We start from the raw sequence: 21,238 nt of genomic DNA, 5'->3' as shown, positions 1-21,238 counted from the left end.
AGAGAGATGAAGTTAATCATGCTTTCTAATTCTTAGCAACAGTATTAAATCACTGCATTAACGGTAACCTTTGTCTAGCTATTTTTCTGATGTTATCCTTAAGTAACTTCCTGATAGAAAACGTCACCATGTGTGCGAACATTTCAATTGCTTGCATTCATCCCAACACTAAGGTTAGCCTATGATATAAGGCTGACAGTTGTGTTTTTATAAAAAAAAAAGTCTACATTTGACTTACCATCTGTGTCATAGAAAGAGTTAATCACACTCTTAAAAAAGAACCTGAGATATTTGAACTCTGGCTGAATAAGAAAAGCTTCCTCTTTGCAGCAGAGAACAATGTTGGAAAGAAAAAGAAAAAAAAGATCAAACAATCTCCCACCTTAAACTGCTTGAATTTTTTTCTGTGGGAAGATGAGGTGGATTTTGAGATGGAGTGGGAAGACTATACAGTACCTGTTATAAAGTTATTTTCTTTTTTTTACTCCTTTTTTCTGAGAAATAACTAGAGGAAGGGTTTTAAATTTTTTACAAAAGATGAGTATAATTCCCAGGAAAATAAACACAATCACACTAACATTTGGAACAAATGGCTTTCGTGGCCTCATAACACCAAAGACTGTCTTGTGCTGCAATCACCCTCCTTATTTAAAGCAGTGTGATGGCCCCGGAGTCGAGAGTGCATTACTATATATAGAAAAAGTAGAATGTGAGTAATTCCAGTTCATAAAATTTGTCTTTACTTTAACGTTACTGAAGTTATGCTCCATTGCTTCAACATGTTGAGGTTCCCCTTGTTTGGCTTCTTTGCTGTGTTAACCAGCTGTTGGCTCAAGTGTTGATAGCCTGATAACATGTTAGCTCAGTTTCGAAGCTGGCGGTGGGGGAAAGTGGTTAGAATTAACCAAAATAGGAGAAATATGTATTTTGATTCACAAAAATGCTATGTGCCAGGCTAATTGTTGATGGACAGTATATGTGTCATTTTCAGTTCAATATGGAAAGTGATAAATATTGGCATAGTGGCTCTGGAGTTGTTGCTAAGTTGTGGAGATGTCTGAATTTTGGCCCAATCATTAAAAATAGTGAGTTGCTGACAATCGTTTTGGCCCCCCATAAACTCGGACAGGCTTTTGATGTTCTATAACCTATTACACACACACACCGTCTTCCGTTTCACCAATGTAACCTTGCTCGTAAAATCGCAAGATCCCTCTGAACTATGTGTTGAGTCTTTTGACAGAATATGAACTCTGGCATCTGTCTTTTTTTTTGCAGCTTTATTACTGACACATTTCTCAGGTTTGTGTCATCAGAGTTTTCACTTTCTGCTCTCCTATCATCTTTATATGAAGGGATATTGGGGACTGTGTTTTTCTATAAGTCCTCTTTGATGTTTTCTGTTTCTTCAGTTTCACCAATGGAACCTTAAGATTGCAAGATTCCTCTGAACTGTTCCCATGTATCTGCTTTTTTTTGAATATATTCGTCACCACTGCTTTCAATGCAGCCCATATATTCTTCTGATCCATCAGACACCTTGGAGATCTTTTCCAAGTATTCTTTGGTAAGATGGTAATAAAATATACAAGACACTTATAGCTTCATTAACTACAAGAAACAGCAACAAGTATGATAGCCTCCCCCTGTCTATGAGACCCCATTAAAACCTGGGTAACTGAACCTGACAAATAAAACCTTTGTGCATCATACAGGGTAAGGCTATGGCTATGATATGCACCGTCAGAGTTTTGTTAACAGCTACAAGGATAACAGAGCCATTCTTAATTCCACTGACTATTTTATTTACTGCAGGATCATTTGGAATGGATGTTAAAGGATTTGGCTAGCAATTTTCTCAATTGTACTCATTGTCTTCAAATGTCAACATGTTTTTAATAGTTTTTGGACAACAGCATAGTTATATTGCGGGAATAGGATATATCAGACTTTGGATACACACAATACTTGGTGGGCGATCTGGGGCCTGTTGCACAAAGCAGGTTTAACAAACTCTGAACCTATAGCCCTGAACTCTAAATTGACTAATTCTGAGATGGGAAATGCTGGGAAGTGCTGATCAGAGTCAGTTCAATCAACTCTGACTATGTTCCCTCTGAGGTCAGCTTGTGCATCCTGAATAAAACCATGATTTACCATGGCAACAGGTTAATAAAGCCAGTGGTGATAGAGGTATTAATGCATGTATATTCTGACAGTTTTATTAAGTGTTGTGAATTAATTCATAATTTACATGACATAGATTTCCTTAATGGATGATAAAGTGGTGGCTACGCTAGGATAAGTTAACAGGGCAGCAACAGGCTAAGTTAAGTCAAGAAAGTACATTGCATAGCAACCGCCAGTCAGGAGGGCCTATTTCTTTGTAAGAACAATGCTTTATGAATGATTTGTGTTAATAGAACTGGTTTAAATTGGACTTACCATACTTGGTAAGCTTTGTTTGAAACCAATAGCTCACTTCAGGCCGTGGTATGTTGATTATATTATGTATGTATTATTATGTATGATTATATCTCAGGTAAGGGGCGTTGTTGAGACTGACGCAAAGCCATGGAATATTGCTTAGAGCTTTTCTTAATCGCTTTGGCACAATCGACATGACTATTTACATGAACATTAGGTCAGTTGTTCACATGACTATAGTCATTTATAATTCATTTGGCACAAAATGAACTGAGTAAGCCTTGCAGATCAAAATAGTTTGCTTTCATTTGCTATTGATACATATTACTCTCAAATGCAATTATTCACATGTTCATTGTGTAAATCCCTACATGCTAAATAGAGCAACCAACAATAACAATAACCTGTCACACATATATTAGATACATAATGGTTGTGGTATTGTTGAAAAAGTTTAGCTGACAGGTAAAACTCATCACCAATCAGTTCTCAAACAGATTTATACTGCAAGGGTAAAACTGAATTTTACAGCTATGGAATATGGAGCATGCAGGAGACAGACAGGGGCAAGAGTCTGCCCATGCAAGAGGAAGGGGCAATTGGAGCGCGGGATGGTATGGTGAGGGGGAGAGGAAGAGGGAGAGGGGGGCACAGAGGAAAAAGAAGAGCCAGAGAAAGGCAAAGGCACAGAGAAATATCAAATGAGATATGGGCAACAATTATAGACCATGTAATCAACCGTGACCTAAGTATGACAGAGGCTGGTCGGTGAGTGCAGCCTAATCTGGGCCGGTCCACGGTGTCGTCAATAGTCCAGACATTCAGGAGAGAAAACAGGTACTGTATGTAACCAAATATTGTACTGCAATAGTCCTTCACACTGGTATTCCAGTAAACTTAACCAATGCAGTTTCAGAATGTATGTAGAATACATTGACTTTATTGTGCTCTATTTTCTGTCTATGATTGAGCGTCTGCCCCATGGTGGTGGCAGGAGATCAGTTTTCACTGCTCAACAAGAGGTTGAAATTTGTAATATGGTCTAAGCAAACAATGCCATTAGACTAAAAGATATCCAAAGTGCAGTCATACAAGGTGACAGCATTTTTCAAAATGCCTCTCCACAATTGATAGAGTGCTGAAGAGAAATCACATTGCAATGAAGCAACTCCACAAGGTACCTTTTTAAAGGAATGGTGAGAGTGAATGAGCTGAGGTACCAGTATGTACAGGTAAGAATGCATCATGGTACACTACACAGTGCTGTAATCTCTGCTGTATATGCAGAATATGTTACAGAATGTGGGATGTGTGTAACTGTATGACTGTACAGTATTTTCTAACTTTCTAAATAGCTTTTTCTATCGTTTATACAGAGTGATGGAGCTGAAGACTGCTGAATCCCCACACATTTTTGCATATGTTGATGAGACAGGATTCAACTTGACCAAAGTCAGGAGACGTGGCCGTAATAATATTGGTCACCGAGCCACTGTTGATATGCCAGGCCAACGGTGGAGTGAACATTACAATGTGTGCTGCCATATGTGAGAATGGTGTACTCAGCCACATTCCCATCATTGGGCCTTACAACACACAACGTCTCCTCGATTTCCTGGAAAATCTTTCCAAGGATTTTATTTCTGAGAATGAGATGGGGTGGGCAAGAAATTACTTCCCAACATATATTATAGTTTTGGACAACGCAAGTTCCCATCATTCAAATGCAGTAATAGAATGTTTTGTTGCCAAACTACATTGTTTTGATGGAGTTTCTCCCACCATACCCATTCCTAAATCCCATTGAGGAGTTCTTTTTTGCTTGGAGATGGAAGGTATACGATCTCCGTCCTGGATCAATGGATGCTGGTTGTGAGTATATCACAACAGATTGTTGTAGGGGGTGGCTGCGTCATGCCAAAAGATTTTTCCCTTGTTGCATTGCAAGGGAGGGTATCAGGTGTGATGTGAATGAAAATGTTGTGGCCAGACAGAGAGGAGAAAGTGGATGACCCATGAGATGGATACATTTGCAGCATATTTTCCTTTTTCTTGCACATATTGTACAGTAGTTTGTAAGTATTTGCAGTTGGCTGGTGTGTACATACAAGGAGAAATAAATGTTTTGTTGAAAGTATATTGTGCGCCATGGCTGACATCAACACTATTCACCTGCCTAAATATACAATGTTAGAAATTGGACATTATTACATAGTGGGTAACTATCACACTTTCAGAGTAAACTGTCATTTGACAAGAGATTATTGCATTTTGACTGTCTTGGTCTCAGCAATGATAAAGGAACCTTTTGTTTTGATAATGATTTATTCATTGATGGATTTATTCACATTTGAAACATGAGTTAATTCTTTTGATTGAGTAATCACCTTTTGCAGGTCACATTGAGTGGTGTGCTGAATGTAACTCGTGGTGTGAGGATTGTACTTAGAGTTTTGATGATTCTAAGTTTGTTTCAGTAAATGTGCCAAATGGATTGAGAAAACCTGTAATATATCGATCAAAGACATGGAAACATGACATGTTTGGTGATTTGCAATCGAAAAGGAGGTAACGTTAAAATACAGTCGATTTTAATTGTTATACATCTATTCGGTTCAGTCATGATTTCTCACAAACAAAAGCTTGGACCAAAACGCAGAGCGCTCATGCACAGAAGAAGGATCGATTGAGGTTAGTAAAGGAATTTATTTCACAGTCAGAAGGAGTTTGGAGCTCCAGGCTGTGTGGCGGTGATCGGGGACTGGTAGGCGAACTCAAGAGGTGAACCGAAGGAACGACTCGGGGGACCTGATCCAGATAGCTTGAATGGTAGAATGGAGGTGGTGAGCAGGACGAGGCAAGACAGCGTTGGACCTGGAGCACACAGCAATCAAGGTAAGTAATCAAGGTAAGCAATCAGAAACACTGAGACTTGATGAAAGCTCATGGCATAAGACCTGGTGCAGTACCACTGTTGACACTGTTGTACAATCTGGCGACGAGTGGGCGACTGAGCCGGTCTTAAATACTGCAGACTGGAGGCGAGACGATGGCAGGATTGATTGAATCCAGGAGTGTGTAGAGACCATGGCCACGCCTTACGCATATGCTGTCAGTTCTTGTCAGGGTTGGTAGATCTGGATCATCACCAACACCCGAGTGTGAACTTTCAGGGGTGCATATCTCTGTGTCGCTCTTAGAAACGAGGCTTGCTTCCTATGGGGGGAAAAATCAATAGAGACAGAAAAATCTCTCTCTCTCTGTCTCACACACACAAACTTCCCAGATGAATATATACTTTGAAGTACAACACGCTTCTCCCACTTGTTCATCTTTGCTTCTAAACAGATCTCTCTGCTGCTCCCCCAACAACTCTCAAGGTTTTTCTTCACGAATGCCTTTTCTCTGGCAACAGTCAGTCCATGTACGCATCTCTGCATCCCATTTCTCCGGGTCACCATTTTCCACAACATTTCTCCTTGCTCTGCTTCTCATTTTTAATCCCTTCAAATTTTGGCCTAATTTCCTCTCTTCCCCATGCTCTCCCTACATGTCTATTCCCACTTCTGTCTTTGTTCCTCTCTCTAGTCCACGCATTCACCATATCTAATCCTCATTTTCTTTTGAGGCATTCCTTTGTGGTTTCATCCCGTCTTTGCATAAATTGATCTGTCTTTTACAAGACTGATTTCCTCAAGCTTTGTCTTAACATGACAGCAGGTTGGCAACTTTAAGACATCTCGTTTGTTAGAGAGCTATCCAAAACTATCTATGCCAGTGTGACAAGTTTTTGACACATCAGAAGTGAAATCTCTTGTTACCATTCATTAGCAATGTTGGAACAAGTCAATGGGGGCCAAAACCAATTCTCATCAAAAAAACAAATTGGCTTGCCAGTAATTTCATCATGCGGTTTCCACTTTCAGACATCCAGGAGCAGGTTTAACCTTGCCACACCAAACACCACAATCTGGTTTGCATACAGATTGGATTGCCAGGGATTGCTGGGTTTCTTTGCAGCAAACCACTTGCATTTAAAGTGGTACTTCAATCACAATTAATGTATTGGTCACTGTCCTCCTGTAAAAGAAATCATCCCATTGGGATGGCAGCTACATGGGACATAGAGAATAGGAGACCAGGTGTAAAAGAGTAATATCTTTACTCACTGTCCAAAGGTTTATACCGAAAAGAATCAGTCCAGAGAAGGCAATCAAAAACAGGCAAGGAGCAGGCAAAAATCCCAAAACCAGGCAGTGAAGCAGAAATAGACTGAGCACATGAGGGTCTACTGATGTGAAACAAGGTCACAGGTATGTAGTCAAATGGGCATGATCCAGGAACTGTAGAAACAGGAAGTCTTGAAATGAAACAGGAAGTGAAACTCAACTGTGTGTTTGTTAACATAATTGTGTGCTATCATTATTATCATTATTATTATACAAACAACCTATATAGTCGTGTATGTTGGAGTTGAAGTTGTCTTTTTCACAAGAAGAAAGATGAAATAACACCATCTTCTTCCTAAAGTTAAATTTCTCAAGCAAAACCATGCTTGATGTAATACATTGAGAAGTTTATATTTGGATTTAGTGATTTTGTATGACGGGATCTTAGGAAACTTCAGTGGATGTTAATGAGGAGGCGTCACGTTGAACAGAAGCTTTACAGCCACCATTTAATAACTCTTGGTGGCAATTATTTGAAGAGTTATATACAGAGTGGTTGAAATAATTACTGTGAAAGAGAGAGACTTTATTGCAAGGCAAGAACATCATAGATGTGTAAAGGAAAAGTCAAGGTTTTAATCAGAATTTTTTAATGCTGATATTTTGTTCTGTGAAATGTCATTTTCTGTTTTATTCTTACCTGAATTCAATGTATTTCCTTCAAGAACACTGAAGTTTGTTTAAATGCCTCTTACTTAATGTTTTGAGAAAGTTTGTGAAAATGATTCCCACGTGATTGTGTAAATGTATTATGTAAACTGGTGTGTTTGTCTGAGTAGGAACCCAGGAACCAGGACTACACTCACTGCTGAAGAGTCCTCGAGAAAGACACTGAATCGTTATTAGCTCTAGGCTGTGGTTTAACACAGATCCTACTGTATTCCTCACCAAGATTTGCTACGTAATGTCTCCCTGGTGCAGCATATTGTTGGTGGCTGAGCAATGTAGCCGAGGCACAGACAGGTCAATAAAAACAAACAACACACACAAGGGAAGTGGGGAAGAAAGAACAGTTTAAGGAAAGTAAAATGGGAACAAAGTCCTGATCCTTACATGATCCTTTCAATGACTGGGAGTGAGCCATAACTCACCAGGAAATAAAAACTGCACGTATGGAATCCCAAGTCAAATCCGATTAAAAAACTGCTTCAAAAGTTTGGTTAACAAAACAAGGGGCAAAATATTTGTTCCTCGACAGGTAATGCACAAGCTTTCATGACAGTGACCCACTTTACACACTGTCAGTGAACATGTCACTGACAGTAAAAAAAGTCTTGCATTTACCTGCAAGTGATTTTACATCCACAGTAAACACTGAGTTTATATCTGCTGAAATAGTTGTAACTGTCTGTGTGGTTGGAGGTGGCACACCGGACTTCAATTGTCACTCCCCAGGTTAAAAAGCCTGTGTAGAAGCTTCCAATGGGAAGAGAGACACAGTATGTTCTATGTTTTGAGTTGTGTTCTTAAAGGTCCCATAATGTTAAAATTTAGATTTCCTGGCTTTTCCCATTATAAATAAGGTCTAGGGGCATTTTTATAGTGTCAAAATGGTCAATAAACAGACAAATACACACAGCCTGCATTCAGAAGCTGCTTTTTTTAACGAGGCATCAGGACCTCCATAGGAATGTAGCGTCTCAGCTACACAGTCACTGGCTTCAGCCGTTCCCCGCACGGCCCACCCGGTCATTCCGTTGCTGGGCTATCAACAAAATGTCGAGGATACGCTGGCTTCCTAAGGATATTAATACAAGAGACCAGAACTAACGCAGAATTATTTAACCTTTGCAAAATTCATCGGGAACCAGTGTGGGCCACGGCCTGGAGCTGCTGCTGGGGCAGAGACGCCGCCTGCACTGGACGGTGAGGGAGCGGACCGCTGCTGTGACAGCGGCTGCGTCTCTGCCCCAGCGGCAGCTCCACGTCACGTCAGCTTTGTCCAGCATCCAGTCCCTCAGCAGATCGCTCTGGCGACTTCCGTCTCGGCCTACCATCGGTTACCGATGAATTTTGCGTAGTCGGGGAAGCAGGGAGATAGTTTCTGCAGGGCGAAAGCTGCCTTGCTCCGGGACAAACCCCCTTACCGTTCCCCCAACAGCACGGTGAACAGACACACAGATACTTCTATTCAGTATTGGCTTCGCCCTCTAAGAGCTGTGGCTATTGGGTTTATCCCTTGGGCATGCCCAGTAGTAAAGACTGTCTTTTACGCCCCGTGCCGTGCATCGGGCCCTAATCAGGTCCACTCCCACATTATAAAACACCTGAATGACCTGAAATCTGCTCCCTCTTTTTCTTCAGCAAGCAAAGTGTGACGATACAAAAAAGTAGAAAAATGTCGAGCAAACACATGCAGGTGTGATTCTCACTCCTCGAGCCTCGTACCCGTACTGTGTGCCTGCCCTTGGCCGAGAATCCAGGGAGAATTAAAGCTCTGGTGGCACGTTGGTGGTTCGTTCCCCACACCCTGGTAGGAGAAGGGAGGGAGTGTGACTTTCCTGCCGTCCCCCCCACTGGACGGCCATTGTTCTGCCGAAGGTAGACGCCTGCCCACTACACCGTCGCCTTGTGAACAGGTCACCACTTCCCTCACTGACCGTGCCCACCATTGCGCCGCTCAGGCGGCAGCAGCGGTGAACACTGTCTCGTTGTTGGCTTCATCACTGTCGTCCATCGCAGTTCAGCCAGGGGATAAACCCAATAGCGACAGCTCTTAGAGGGCTACGCCTAAGAGTTACAATATGTAACCAACGTTCTAAGTGTTTGAGAAGGTGGTTGGCCTGGCCCTGCGCCCTCCCTCAGAAAACAATTGGCCAATCAGAAGAAAGGCTAATGTATATTAATTAGACAGGCCAAAATCTACCTGTATCTTTGCAGAGCTCCTGAGAAAAGAGCTATAAACCATATTGGGATGTTTTTTGGTACTTAAAACACAAATATATATTTTGTGTATATCAAAACTTCCAGTTAAGCACAGGAAAGGGTCATAATATGGGACCTTTAATAAAGAGTTACCGGTGAGTGGCTGTTGTTCTGATGTGTTTGGTGACCAGGGATGGCAAGGGTGTTTGCCACATCGGCGCCCAACGTGGGGCCGAACACCACCAGACATGGAAGGCAGCGGCAGCAGCTGTCCGTGACCATGTTGGCTCAATTGGCGAGGGGGTTCGCGGCGATGCAGCTGGAGCAGGCGAACATCCTCGCCACCCCGGGTCACCCAACACACACCGGGACAACAGCCGCTCACCGGTAACTTTTTGCTTAAAACACAACTCAAAACATACTTCAACTGAAATGCAGTGTGACACTGCATTTCAGTTTCTGTCTCACTGCTCGTCTTTGTCTCTTTGTCTCTCTTCCCCTTGGGGGCTTCTTCACCGGCTTTTTTAACCAGGGGAGCCACGTCCACCCTCACACTGTCATGAAGCTCAACTTTGCATGCAAAGTGACTGTGCTATTGACGATCAAAAACAAGTCAGTGGCGCGGTATGTCACTATTACTTTAAGGCTGTATTATGAAGATGATAAATGTGCACAGTGCTTGTGCACTAAGCTTGTTTCATCCTAAGATGGTCTGCTCCTGTTCAAGGTGAAACCTTTTCTCTCTTACTACCGGCCAGTAGGCACTAATAGCGACCCACCAAGGTGGGGAATGGGAAGTGGCCCAAAACACACTCATGATTAATTAAGAGACCCTAGTGAACCATGTGCTTAGCGCAGCAAACCTTTTCATCTGCTGTTAAATTAGCAGAAGTGGATTTGGAGATGCACCAAACACATCTGTGCCATGTACTTCAGACCATGTGCTTAGATCACTAACAAAGAGCCTCAGATCTGGTCCAGATAATGTTCACATGAACCTCTGCCACTCTACTACTGCATCTCCCTGTTGTCATTAATAAACCAGTTAGCTTAACACATATTTCCCTTCCCCTCTGTGACTCGGCAATAGTAGCTTATGTTTAATGCAGCGGAAAGAGATTAATAGGAACACAGCTTGGCACTATATAGAGCATTACACTGGCCTGTTTGATATGGAGGAAAGCTAGCCATTCTTAACAGGTTTCTCATAGTTTAAGCTAAATTGTTTTGACCGCGTAATTAGATGTATATATTTAACCTCAAACCGCATTAGTTGTGTAATAAGGCTGTGAACAGAAGTGTACGCAGCATAATCACAGATCCAGATGTACTAACAGAGAGGAAAGGAAATAGGATATAAAGAGAGAGAGAAAAGAATTTTTAAAATAACGTCAAGGAAATGCTGTATATTGGAGGAACTGGAGATCTTGTTCTGTGACTAATTCTCTCCTGATCTCTCATTCTCCCCCTCATTTAGAAAAGACCCGTTCGCTCCCCCACTCTCTGACACACACCCACACCACTACCACAGCTTACACTCTCTCTCAGACATGTACTGTATGGACACACACACACTGCATACACCCACTCTCACAATTCCTCTTTCTGTTTCGCACATGTACTCAGACACACACACACACACACACACACACACACACACACATGCATACACACAAGCAAAAAAGGCGGAATAGCCCGGAGTGTTTGCAGCCCACACTGTTTCCTATGTGAGGATAAACCTACACACACACACACCGTGATCTGAAACAGAGAAAAAATTATATTTTGTCTTTTGATCCAAAGCCGTTTGATTTTCTACGCCTCGCTCGCACAGCCACTTAGCAGCTGTGCGCTTGTGTAACCAGTCGGTGCCATTTTGTACCTACAGCTTTGGATTTCTTTTGCCTGCTTCATGTTCTCACAAGCTTTTTTACTGTTGCATACATATTTTTTATATTGTGGATCCCAGATACTTCCTACATAAGGCCACAGGCCCTTACATGGGGAGATTCTGTCCTGCTGATCCATTAAACAAAGGTTCCAGTAAAGGTATATTCAGCGATTGTAATCCAATACACTATTTTTTCAAATCTGCTCATATCTACTCCAGGTCAGGTCTGTTCAATGTGTGAGCTGAAAAAGAATCTGGCTTTCCAATACACAGCCCTGGCTCTGTAGATTAGAAACAAAGAGAGCCTCTCTGCCCAAAAGACAACACTATTCCTGGCAACAACCAACAGCAACAGGTGGCACAATGCTGGAGCATTGGAGTGGGGAAGGGAGAAAGGGGTTAGTGGGAGCGAGAGAACGTATATATATGGAAAATGCTATGTGCTTAAGCACCAGAGACTACAGCTAATTTTGATGCATTGTCAAGAAGGAGAGATGGCCAAACAGTCAAAGTGGAGAAGATCTGAAGAAATTAAGATGAGGATGACGTTCTTGCATAACTAAAGGGCGAAGCGCCGCATGAAAATTGGTGAGGCGTTTCACCAGGGGGTAGAAAAGGGATGAATAGGTTGCTCTGTTTCTGCTCAGAAACTCAACAAATATGACATCAGTGGTTCACCTCGGCAATGCAGGAATGTTTGGGGTGGAGCTTCTGAAAGAGCATTAAGGGAAATGGTACATTTGCTTAGCTCATGAGCTCAAACAGCGACAATCTTTCTCCAGCATCGCTGACCCTTCCATTAATTAACTGTTTACACTGTGCAGTACACAGAGTAATAACACTGGTGAGAGCGAAGTCTGTGATTACTTAAGTTGGCTCTGGGCCATGATCTGGTTGAGGTCTTATTTGTCTAATAAGCCCCTTTAAAGGAATATTTCCTCCATGAATATGTAATGCAGAAGGAGTATGTTGAGATTGATTTGTGCAGTTTTCTTACCACCTAGAAAAATGACTTGAGATTTAAATAAACAAATATGAAAAAAGTACAAAAATAACAGAGCCATTCTAATTTAAAGGTACAGTATGTATGATTTTCTTCCGCCACTTGGAGCAAGTGGTGGTCATGACTAAAAGTCAAAGGTAGTTTCTCTCATTTAAGTTGTTCTAATATTCTGATATTTTGACTTTGACTACAGTGGATCCATATATACAGTAATAAAGTTGTACATGCTTTCTTAACTTGCAGTGTATTGAAAATCGGCTGCAGCTTCCTGGCAACTTAAACAAGTCTTACAATTAACGTTAAAAAGGTGAAAAATGGTGAAATCACCTTTCTGTATTGATGCACAGAAAGGTGACATCAGCATTTTTCACTGAGGCCCAACCCACTTCAAAGTACGAAAAAGAGCACAGATGACAACACAATTGCAGAAATCATTTGGTAAGGTGTGTCCTGCCTCCCAGTTGTGAATAGCAATGAGTGAATCTTTTCTAGGAAGTTTGCCACCATGTAGAAAACCCAATGCTCCTCATAAGTCTGGTTTAGAAATCAGGTTTTCAGCATCATCACAATTTAAGAATTCTGATTAGATACAACATTTACCTTTATCAACACTAAATCTCTTGAATAATCTTTGGGGGATGATAGGTCCTAGGTCTTAAAAAACACTGCTCTTCACACTGAACACCAAAAATGGAAAGAGGCTTAGGGATATGCTTTGACAGTGAAAGTGTATGCAGTCTGAGTAGTACAGTCCATTCACAGTGAGACGGGTGCAGGGGTGAGAACATAGGTGTGGAGAGAAAACCCATATTCCTCTGACTGCTAATGTATAGGGCCCAGAATTTGGTGGCCATCAAGATGTTGCGGCTTCACTTTTGGGAGCCGTCATGTCATCGGCATTTCTACAGACGGCACACAGTACCGGCTACCACAACAAAAAACAGTGCAGCTGGGATCACAACACACTCAGAGGTATAACTCTGCTATATCTTTATAGAGAAAATAGTTGTTGATTGCTATATTAATGCTTCAAATCTTACAGTATAACATGTAATGCAAGTCATGACTGAGAACACTTTGGGCTGAACTGTATTTTAGAACCTAAAATTGTGTTGAGATTGAGACACTTGAATGAAATTTTAATTGAAACATCAGAAAGAGTTTGCAGTGATAAATTATGTTTTGACTCTCATTTTCACAGTTCAGTTTCATAGTTTCGGCCTTCAGACGACCACTGGTTTTTATAATGATCTCAATGTGATGACTCGGAGAAAAATGAACTGATAAAATGTTTAGCATTTGAAGAATACTTTTTAATAAAAAGAAAATGCAAGATCCAGTTCAGAATGTGCAAAGTCCTCTTCATCCGATGCTTTAAAAGCTACATTACAATCTCTATATGGGAAACAAAGAAAGCTGCAATGTTTTGCCATTTGTGCTTGTGCACAAGGAAAGGAGGAGGGGAAGGGGACGTGCATTTTCACAGATTGAACAAAGAATTGCTGTACAATTTGTATTTGTAATAAATAATCCAACAAATAATGCGTAAAGAAGGTTAGAGTTATTTTGACTGTGAGGTATGAACTGTGGGTTAACAGAGAATATTTGTGATACATTTCAAGAAATCAAACCATCTTTAAATTTTAAGGTTTTCATTGGCAATTTGATAATTTAATGTGCTTTCAGTGGTATTGTGGAGCATTAGCATGGTTTGAGGACTGGGCCGGTTTCAGATGCATTATCATAAAACACTCAAGACAAATAATTGGCGGAAACCAAAAGGCGTTCAAATTATACTCTGTTCCCAAATATTAATAAAAAATAAATGTTAGTGGATTACTGCAATAACTGCTCCTTTTCCTTTTTAACCCTCACCAAGAAGCTTATCAATCTCTCTTTTTTTCATTCTTTCTTAACCTTCTCTTCTAAATGAAGCCGTTCATGTTACCAATTTTGCATAACAAGATCAAACATGCTGTGTGTGTGTGTGTGTGTGTGTGTGTGTGTGTGTGTGTGTGTGTGTGTCTGTGTGTGTCTAAGAGAAGAAGTCAGGAGTGGTCAAGGCATCTTTCCCTGAACAAAAAGCAGGTTTCCAGTGATGGGAAACACAGCAGGTGGTCATCAGTAAACAACATTTGGACAGAGAGCACTGACAGCTGATCTGGTTATGAGGAGCAGTTGAATGGACGTGTGACTGGGTCAGGTGAGGAGCTGAGGCAGGAAACTCAATGGTGACAGCTGGCAGGCAGGTGCGGAATGGCAGGAGAGTTTAGTGTGAATGTCACAATTAGGTAAAATGAATGAAAGAATGAATGAGTTAGCGTTATGACAAGAAATGGAGGAGAGGGCACAGCACCTGCTGGCAAGGAAGACTGTGTGGGTAAGATTCATGTCTGAAAGCACTTTCCCTCCAGTATCCCTTCTCTATCCCGTGTTTCTGCACGGCACCAGCTGTCTAGGTTTGTGTGTGAATGCTTCGTTACATATTTATGTGCCGATCCTGAGGCATGATTTTACTCAGGAGTACTAATTGATAAATGGACTTTACTCAGTACAAACAGTGCTGCGAGCAACCGATTTCTACAACCTGAACGTTCAGCTGAAATATCTCAAAATGGAGGTAAGAAAAAGTAAGCGAAGGCCTCTGTGGCCCAATATTAACGCAAAGCTAATGGAATCCCTTGAATGTATTTCATTCCTTTTTTTCAGTGAATTTTTTTTTACTGCATATCACTTTCATTGATTTTTCAAATATGCACAAGGTCAGGAGTGTGTTGCACCTGCTGCTCATAAATCCAGGGGTACGGTCGAATTGTCAAATTGGCTTCAGAAGTTTCCTAACTCTTGAGATGACCCGGAGGTATTTGATCAGCAGCCAGGATTAGAGCTGTTCGGATTCTCTAAATGCATAGGAAAGGAGCTTCAATGCTTCCTTTCCTATCTACTTTAGCATAGAGTACACGGGATGTGAGAGTAAGGATATATAGACGCCCCACAATTCATTGCGGCAGCGATATTTGACGTGACGCGCCATGCACGAGCGTAAAAGATTCAATCCGAAGTAGAAGAAGAAGTAGAAGATTATGAATATGACCCAGAAGTGACGCATGTAAACATGTAAGTAAACGTAGTATGAATCACTTACATCGACATCACATGGTGGTAAAACACACTGAAACATTCTGATGGAGCCACTGCGTTCTTTGTAGTTCGTCGTCGGAAATTTGTAGTTTCACCACGGCAGACGCACGTGAACAACATCCGCCGTCGCCTGATGATGTAGTTTAGTGAAAGTCGAGTCGGATTCTCTGATCAGCGCTGTTGGCTTTTCCTTAGACCTATCAGTCCTCTTTTACTCCTTTCCTTGACCTCAGCACGTTTTCCACTGAGGTCAAGGAATAGTAGATAGGAAGGACATTTGGACCGCACCCCATCTCTGATACTTTGAGCCGTCACGGTTTTACGGAAGTAGGACCCAAATGCAGAGAGCAATGAAAACAAGGAGATTTAATGAGGGAAACAAAAGACAGTAACAGACGAACTGACAAAGACAAAGGCAGGCAGGGCTAATGAACACAGGGGAAACACACCAGCAACAGGTGCAGACAGTCCCAGGGGCAGGAGACCCCGGCAAAGTAAAGTGGACACAAACAAGACCTGGCAAAAGGAAGTGAAGCAACACAGGGGAAGGGACTCCTGAAAACAAGTAACTCAAAAACTCAAGGCGGAAACAAACACAGGGGGGATAACAAAAGGTAGCTTAACTAAGGCAGAGACCCACTAGGAAGGCAACAATGAACAATACAATCATGAATCCAAAGTAACAAAAGAGTCCACAACCAAAAGGCTTCAGAGTTCACAAGGACAAAAACTCTGCCTTAACCAGCTCAGGCTTTTTGTCAAACGTGAATCACTCTCTTGAACACATTTGTAGCGCGGCCCTTTGGAGAGCACCGGACAACAAACAGGAAGTCACCGGAGCATTCCATGCTTGCACGACCCTCCAAAAATGGCAGGTTTGGATGTGTAAATGTGGGTATGACTTTGTTTTACTTGCGTCTGCATACGCGGCGTCACTCTTAACAAATATCGACCCAGTGCTGATTCCCTGGCACCGAGTGAACAGAGATATTTCTGATCTGGGGTTTTTCTCTACAATCTCAAAACAACTGTTGGGGAGTGGGAAATCAGGAATAACACTGTGTTGTTTGACATTGGCATAGGTTAGTTATTTAGAAATATAAACCTATACGTTAGATATATTGCCTTAAATAGTATGGACGTTTTTTTCCAAACCTCTAACAAGGAGGTTATGTTTTCATTCCTGCCCGTCTGTTTTTTTTGTTTTTTGTCAGCTATATTACACAGAATCTACAGAACAGATTTCCACAAAACTTGGAATGATGGGAAATGGACCAAGAAGGAACCGGACAATACAGGAATTTCTTCTCACTTTCTTTAACGTTGCGAGACTTTTGTCATCTTTAACCAAATTACTTGGGAATGCATGGATCTTTATTAAACTGGCTAGTTTAGGGGACTGATATCTACGAGTGTGTGCAATTTGAAGTGGATCCAAATATAAATTATGGATCTAGCAAATGTCACTAATGGGCCACGGCAGGTACGGTATGTGCTCTACAGGGTGCCATTCTAGTTACCAAGAGTTTCTGTGTCTGAAAATGTCCGTCTAGCATAAATATATGAATAAAAAGTAATAATAAACAAAACTTAAAAATAGAAGTTGAACATAGAAAGGATACATGCATTTGTGTATTTCTTGCCAGCACAATTCTGAACCATTGGAAGGTGCAGGTGTGAAGTCAGTGCAGAACCGCTGCTGGAAAGGGAGATTACCTGGAGTTCACCGACATTCAGGTGCACGCGTCTGCAGCTTCCAGTCCCCGTTGCCCACATCCCTCCGCCCACCATCTCACTGAACTTTGGCATTTTTATGTTTCTCTCCTTTCATTTCCTTTGGAAATTACAGCATCAAGGAGAAAGGAAAATTAGATTCATTTTTTCTTTGGTTTCGTTTTGGTTTTTTTTTTTGTTTCCTGTTCTGGCAGCGTCACGTGTCAGAAATAATCTTTCAGGCACTCGTGTGTGAGAGTAAGCACATGCGTGTGGGTGTGAGAAAGAGACACTAGGCTTATATGAGAGACAGAGAGGGGGGGGGGAGGTAGAAATGTGTATGAACCTATTTGGTCCTCTGAAAAGGGATTCTTCCTCCCTCTACGTCCCCTCTAGGAAAGAAGGAGTAATGATCAATATGCTGCCTTAGCCTTCTCCTTCCATCTCTCCCTTTCTCTCGCCGTCTCTCACGTTATCCACTCCTTAGTTTATCATTTCTCCTGGTCGATCTCTCTCTCTCTTCTACCTGCCTCCGTCTTTCCTCTTCTCTCTATCCCCTCCATCACCCTCTCTTCCCAGAGTCCCTCTGCCAACTCCCTCTCTCCCCAAATCTCCATCCATCCATCCCTCCCTCCCTCCATCCCTCTCTCTTTATCCCTCTCAAAGGGAAATATCATAGAGAATTTGGCAGACACTCCAAAGATACAGTGTGGGCTGAGAGAGAGATAGAAAGAGAGAGAGAGAGGAAGAGAGGTAAAAAAAAAAAAAGGGGGAGGAACAAAAACACTTTCACGTCTAATTTTTCGGATAGCTGTTTGTGTTTGCTTGGAATAATTTATAGTTCCTTATCTCTTCGTCATGTTCAGTAGCTGATAGACATGTTTATGTAATGGTGGCGTCCATCAAATATGTAATAAAACAACACACTGGTTGCTTAAAAACGACCATGACACGATGTAGATGACAAAAATTAGCCTGAAGCTATATAGACTTTATGTTTGCTTATATAAAAGGGACAGGAACTTCCTGTAGTCCAGTGTTTGAACGACAATCAGTAATTGCTGTATGGTGCCATCTGCTGAAACTATACTGCTTTTTTTTTTGTTTTTTTACCAACAGTGGAGATCTGTTTTTCGCAGGGCTGCAGTGGCAAAATACAATGTGGGTAAATTCTCCCTTCGCCCATCTGCTCTATTGCAAGCACCTCAAGGGCTGTGATGGAAAGAAATATGGATCAGTCTTTGAATCAAAAGAACAATACCAATTTAAAAAGTCTGTATGGTTTTTGTATAAATGCACTTTTAAAACTTAGGAGATTAATTAATTGCTGTTTTTATTATGAAGTAGTACTGGTACTTAACATTTTGACCTGACGATGGCACTAAAGGGGACACATCAATGTGCGTACCAAATTCCATGGCAATTCATCCCGTAGCTGTTGAGATATTAATGCGTTCCATTATACCTCAGATGAACACTGACCCTGGCAGTTGGGGTGGGGATTTTTTCCCGACCTCACGAGTCGCAGTGGAACCGGAACGCAGCACAACACGCCTTAGCAAACATGGTGACTTACATGGAGGTCGGGTCGCCTGATGTTACTATATTTAACTCATTCAAAGTTGACGACAAAACATTGGTTCTTTGTTGCAGGTGATTATACATATGTGAACAATTATGGACAATATATAAAATTTCTGTGAATACATTCTCCAAAATATTAAACACTGTACCTTTAAGTTTATACCAAAGTGGTGATGGAGTGATTGACTGACGAGAGGTAATTTAACAACAAAACATGAATATGAGTCATTACGATCTTCTGGTAAAGACGGCCTGTGGGCTTGTTTTTTGGCAGGACAGTCTCAGTTGTTATGTTATGAATGTATTCACATCTCTCTGCTTCAGTGTCTGCCACCACTGCCTATTCATCTTTTCCTTTAATCTTGAAATCAGTCACACTTTCTTCACTTTGTTCATGTTTTTCTGTGCCCACTGTGGCACTGTGGTGAATGCACTGTAAGAGTTAAAAAACAAGGGGTGAGCTTTTTGGTCTTTTATGTAAAAAATATTTTTTAAGGCAGCACATTTTAAGATATTCTCACGTCCCCTCTGAAGTCCCTTCGTCGCCCTTCATGAAAGCTGCTCACACCTCCATGGTGGCAGTACAGAAGATGCTATTCCAGAGTTTTGCATGGTGCATGCATTTATCTTCCTGGTTATCATGAGACCAAAGTTCCAGTTAATGCCAATTGAATCAGCTCCTATGAGATGCAGCTGAAAGCTCCAAAGATCTGGCACAATGACCTTGAATGATTGTCACACAATATGGAAATGTTTGAAACTCTAACAATGCATTTTGAGCAGTAAATTTTAACATAGCTTCAAAAATCCTTTCCTCCTGTTTATCACTTCAAATGTTGGTTTCTTTGACACAACACACATATGGCATTCAGGAAAACTTACTGGTGTGTGCGTGTATGTGTAAATTAAGGTAAAGCATTGGCATTGTTTGGGATAAAATTGATCGCTTCATGCAGAAGCATTCCAATTGTTTAGAAGCTGTGATATGTTTAATGCATTTTTAATGTCCACCAAGGTGACAGATTCAAATGGTTTCCCAACATAAACATGTCAAAACCATAATGAAAATATATATTTATATGTATGTTAAAGGTGACATATTTTGCTCATGTTCAGGTTCATACTTTTGATTTGGGTTACGGCTAGAAAAAGTTGACATGCTCTAATGTTCAGAAAAGGCACCAGTATTCTCATACTGCCCGTTCCTGCAAATCCTCCTTTTCACCCATTGAAACGCCTGGATTTATTTTAGCCCCGCCTCCTGATTAACCCCAGTCTGTTCTGGTTGGCCAGCTGGCCCAGTCTGTTTTGATTGGTCAACCGATTTAAAAACGCGTAGGAAATGTCACACCCCTTCACCAGAAGAGTGGAGATTCTCAGATTGCAGGCGGGGTTACCTCAAAAGAGTCCAACTGTGACATCAGAGTGGGGGAGAAATCTGAACCAGTGGTTCAGAGGCAGGCTGTAGGGTTTAACCAGCTCAAAAATAAAACACAAGGTGATCCTTTTTCACAGTTTGTGGGCTGGCAGGCTCCAGAGAAACACACATTTATGTGAAGAATCCCTGAACAAGTGATTTTTTTGCATAATATGTCACCTTTAATGCTGATTAGTACTAAATCTTGAAAGCTGAACTCGCATTAAGGGTTAGTAGTTAAAAGAAGTAGTTTTCAGCCAATGTGATCGTAATATAAAATACAAATTGTTCTCCATACGAGTCAGCAAACTGTGCATTGCCTGCATTAGAATCACACATACTGTAAGTCATCACAAGCTGTTCTCAGATCAACACATCAGGATACTTGAGTGAAGAAATGTCTTCATTTCAGTGCACTGAACACATGAACTCACCGGTTAGCTTTGTCGCCGTGTTTTTGCTACGAAGTGGCCCTGCTGCAGTAACAGGATGGGACTGTGATATTGTATGCAGTGTGTCATTTCCCATTTACAGACATAACAGGATAAAGCCAACACATCAAACAGCGTGTCACTGGCTCCAGTCATATTCAGAATACTAATCAACATTCAGGGTCAACTCCCTCCGTGTGCGTCAGTGGATTTCCACCATGGTTTCGGGACCACAGCAGGGGGTCATACACTGAATCAAAGGCTAGATCCACACAATTATGTTTTCAGGCTTGGAGCCTAATTTTTTTTTTTGGGGGGGGGATAGCTGTTTTTAGTGTGCCATAAAAGATGGGCCTATTCTGCATTTTAAGGCTACAGAATAAAAATGGACATTATTACAGACTGTGGCTACTTTGAACTACATGACAAAGTATAGATATAAAGATAGTTCTACATACCTCAAACATCACAAAGACTTGTTATTTTGAAAAGCCCAATTGTTCCCCTCCTTCTTAAAGCCTATTACCATCCCTCACG

General features: G+C 41.4%; 1 long non-coding RNA gene across 1 annotated transcript; it reads right to left on the bottom strand.

The window, feature by feature from the left end:
* Positions 1-4,770: 4,770 nt before the first annotated feature.
* On the bottom strand, positions 4,771-6,734 carry LOC118319580. The gene is made up of 3 exons (XR_004796041.1): positions 6,597-6,734; positions 5,385-5,643; positions 4,771-5,301 (listed from the first exon to the last, which is right to left on the bottom strand). It is a non-coding gene; the product is annotated as an uncharacterized LOC118319580 (long non-coding RNA).
* Between the last annotated feature and the right edge of the window lie 14,504 nt (positions 6,735-21,238).

The sequence above is a fragment of the Scophthalmus maximus genome, chromosome 9 (assembly GCF_022379125.1).
Source record: "Scophthalmus maximus strain ysfricsl-2021 chromosome 9, ASM2237912v1, whole genome shotgun sequence".
Classification (NCBI taxonomy): domain Eukaryota; kingdom Metazoa; phylum Chordata; class Actinopteri; order Pleuronectiformes; family Scophthalmidae; genus Scophthalmus; species Scophthalmus maximus.
The sequence above is the reverse complement of the archived record's forward strand: the minus strand, read 5'-3'. Positions and strand labels throughout refer to the sequence as shown.